Genomic DNA, 4,128 nt, shown 5'->3' with positions numbered 1-4,128 from the left:
ATTGCTGTTAGCAATCACACTCCTATCATGCCAAGTTAGACAGTACATGCTGAAACCTAGCTAGCTGCCCCCCTTGTGTATTGATGCTGCCAGCAGTATGGGGTCTGCACATCATTTACAGCCACCCTGTACCAGCATGTACTGGCTGACTTGGCATGATAGGAGTGTGATTGCTAACAGCAATCAGAGTCCCATCATGCCTAGGTTCCATCATTTACTGGTTGGATGTGTGAGTGCTGGAACCTAGGTATGATGGGACTTTGATGTCAGCTTCTTTATTCCACTTCTATCACATTATTATTATTTATTGTTTTATATAGCGCCATCAAATTCCATAGCGCTGTACAATGGAGAAAGGACATAGCAAGTAGCATGTAATATAACAGATTGACTAACAGAGACAACAGGTGAAGAGGGCCCTGCTCAAACGAGCTTACAATCTAGAAGTCTGCCATGGGCTCTAGCCCCGGATCTTTTGGAGACCTATAAAAGCCCCTGGAAGAAGCTAACCGCTGCCTGGGATGCCTGGTGCTAAGACCAACCTTATATTTTTATCGGCAGACTAGATGGACCACTGGTTCTTATCTGCTGTTTAAGTATATGTTTCTATCCCTACCATTGCTCTTTCTAATCCTAGCTCTGTTTATTATTGGACATCAGAAAAGTTGGTGGGTAAAATAAATATATTCCGGTGTGGAAGAGAGATTCGAACGATATTAGGGCTGAAACAACGAATCGATAAAATCGATAATAATCGATAACGGAAATTGTTGTCGACGATTTCCGTTATCGATTAATCGAGTGATCGATTCGTTGTTGGAGCACTCGGCTCCTTTTACTTACCTCCGCGAGCGTTCCCCGCTTCCGCTGCACTCTCCGCCTTCTTTTAGTTGCGTGTGGCTCCGTTCGCACAGAGCGGTTCGCTCTGTGCGAGTGGCTCCGTTCGCACAGAGCAGTTCGCTCTGTGCGAGTGGCTCCATTCGCACAGAGCGATTCGCGGGGGTGGGGGTGGGGTTTCAGGGGATGCAGGGCAGAGTGGGGGTGGGGGGGCAGGCCAGGGTAGGAGACTGAGTGCAGGGCAGAGTGGGGGTGGGGATGCAGGGCAGGGTGTGAGTGTGGGGGCAGGGCAGGAGACGGGGTGCAGGGCAGAGTTGGAGACTGGGTGCAGGGCAGAGTTGGAGACTGGGTGCAGGGCAGAGTGGGTGCAGGGTGTGAGTGTGGGTGCAGGGCAGAGTGGGTGCAGGGTGTGAGTGTGGGTGCAGGGCAGAGTGGGTGCAGGGTGTGAGTGTGGGTGCAGGGCAGAGTGGGTGCAGGGTGTGAGTGTGGGGGCAGGGCAGAATGTGGGGGCAGGGCTGGGTGCAGGGCAGAGTTGGAGACTGGGTGCAGGGGCACAGTGCAAAGTGCTGGGTGCAAAGTGCCAGGGCTGGGTGCAAAGTGCCAGGGTGCAAAGTTCTGGGTGCAAAGTGCCAGGGCTGGGGCAAAGTGCTGGGTGCAAAGTGCCGGGTGCAAAGTGCCGGGTGCAAAGTGCCGGGTGCTGGGTGCAAAGTGCCAGGGCTGGGTGCAAAGTGCCAGGGCTGGGTGCAAAGTGCCAGGGCTGGGGCAAAGTGCTGGGTGCAAAGTGCCAGGGCTGGGTGCAAAGTGCTGGGTGCAAAGTGCTGGGTGCAAAGTGCCAGGGCTGGGGCAAAGTTTCTTGAACAGTAATAGTCCACCTCTTTTCAGAATGTTTAGGGTTATTTTGTTTCATAAATATTGTGTTTGGGTTTTTGTAATTTGAACATATTGTTTTTTTATTACATCATAACAAAATAAGAATGTTAATGTAAATTTTAAGTTGTTTTTTAACATCCAGTTCATTAAATTTTAAATAAACAAAAAATTTGCACATTGTTTTTTTTTATCCGATTAATCGAAAAATTAATCGGCCAACTAATCGATTATTAAAATAATCGTTAGTTGCAGCCCTAAACGATATAATTACTTAACTAATCTTAACATCACTAATTATATACTTGAAGATTAGGCAATGTCAGTGTATTTAGCTGTGGAATGTTACGCTCATCATTCTCATTCAGTATCTGGTGGGTTTGATGTAACCACAGACATTAGCATGGCATGGAGAGTCAAAATCTTAACTCCAGCTGCTGAGAATTATAACTGCCATTGTGCGAAACCTGTGACTAGAGTTGTAATTCACAATAGCTTGGAATGGGTGGCAAGGGAATAGTAACAAAGTAGCACGGAAGGATGTGGAAAAGGAAACTGAAATGCGCTCGGGTTAAACATAAAGTAACAGAAATCTCCAGAAATTATTATTGTGTAATCCTGGATATATGTTAGTTCCTATGCACTCAGGAAAAATTCCTCTGTGTTTTTGTGCATGAATGTGAACTGGAAATCCTAATTTAATTCTATTTAATGTAATTTTCCAAATTTCATTTATATCATATCTCCTGTTTCATACGTCTAATACAAAATCTAATATATATATATATATATATATATATATATATATATATACATACCTACACACACTGGTATATATCTTAGCTGAAGGGTAGGCTTTTAATAGAAAGAGAAGAAGTCTATACTGGCACATACCCCTTTTCATTCCCTCACACTTTTTATGTTTTATAGCAGGGAGATCATAAAACTGGCATTATGAGTGTACGTGGCTGGTTTGCCCCCTTCATCTTGGCTCCTAAGGACAAAATTAAGTGAAAGTACACGGTGCAGGCAAAAAAAATGATGTAAATATCATTGCTCTTTCGAAATACATGGGATGGCTCGAATCATTCAGACCAGGAGGCAGGCTGAGGCAAATTGAGCAGTTATATCTGCCTATAACACATTATGCAGGGAACTTAGCTTCAAAAATATAGTCATGTGTAACTTAATGAAATGAAATGTAGACAGAAAAGAAATGTAGGCAGAAAAGAAAAGCAAAAAAAAGTCAGGATATACATACTGCCTAATATCCCTATGAAGTCAGTTTATGCAAGACACAATGAAAGAAAGCAAAAATTCTGGCCTCCCTTTATCCATCCTGCGTTCAATAGTATTAGAGTTTATAGGCACAGGGTTAAATGTAGCAAAATGTTATATTTTCCAAAAAGATTCTAAAATATTCCCCATTCAGTGCACTTCTGTACATTTCATTACAAAAAATTCATAACCATCAAAGTGATGCATATCCACTGGCTATTTTTTTTTTAAAATATGACTCACAACATACATAACCATCAGTATGTACTTTTATGCTAAAGTTTATTAGCATGCGGCATATTGAAGTGGTTTGTACCTATTTATAAAAGACACAATGCTTTTCTCCACTTCAAATATATTTAATGACCGAAAACTACAAATATATTTAAATTGACTTAATTATATGCACTAGGATTCCTGTTTGTATACACATGCGTATTACGGTTAAAAATGCCCTGTCTAATGTTTGCTTTATACGACTTATGCATAGCTGCCATTTTTCGCAAACTTCTATATCGGCCAAAGGTTAGGTTTATGTGTAGGATATATGTCTATACAGGCGGGCAACAAGTTGGGTCATGATGTTGAGTAAATAGTCTCCTAACTCGGGCAGTAATGGCCATCTGTGCAATGTTGTATTATGTGATCACCTATCTTTCTGCAAAGAAATATCTCCACTCTTTTTTCTTTCATTTGAAACTAAAGGTGCCACTAAGGAAAAAAAAGAATGGACAAAACAGCATTTATACTAACTTAGTGGGAAACAGATCACGACATAAGGAAGTACACAGGCACACAGGCTCAGGCACACAAGTGGTTAAACGAGCAGTAGAATATAAGGTATGTATGAATATATAACTTTTTCGGTGAGTCAAAATACTCAGGGGAGGGCAGCCGCAGCAGCATGCAACCGGTGCCCCGTACAAGTAAAGCATTGTGTAATATTTGCTTTACCGATCTTTGTTGCTTCGTATGTTAATTCACGCGGAATTAAGTATTGTGCGTGTACAAATCGTCCACTATAACATAAAACATATGTTTATTATTTGCCATATATAATAACATTTAAAGAAACAAAATACTGAAATAAATAGAGACTAACCTGTATTTGGAGTCTGAAAAGAAAACGAAATATTCGCAGCCAGA

Source organism: Sceloporus occidentalis, unplaced genomic scaffold, assembly GCF_023333645.1.
Source record: "Sceloporus occidentalis isolate IW3139 unplaced genomic scaffold, rSceOcc1.0.p SCAF_58, whole genome shotgun sequence".
Taxonomy (NCBI): Eukaryota; Metazoa; Chordata; class Lepidosauria; order Squamata; family Phrynosomatidae; genus Sceloporus; species Sceloporus occidentalis.
The sequence above is the reverse complement of the archived record's forward strand: the minus strand, read 5'-3'. Positions refer to the sequence as shown.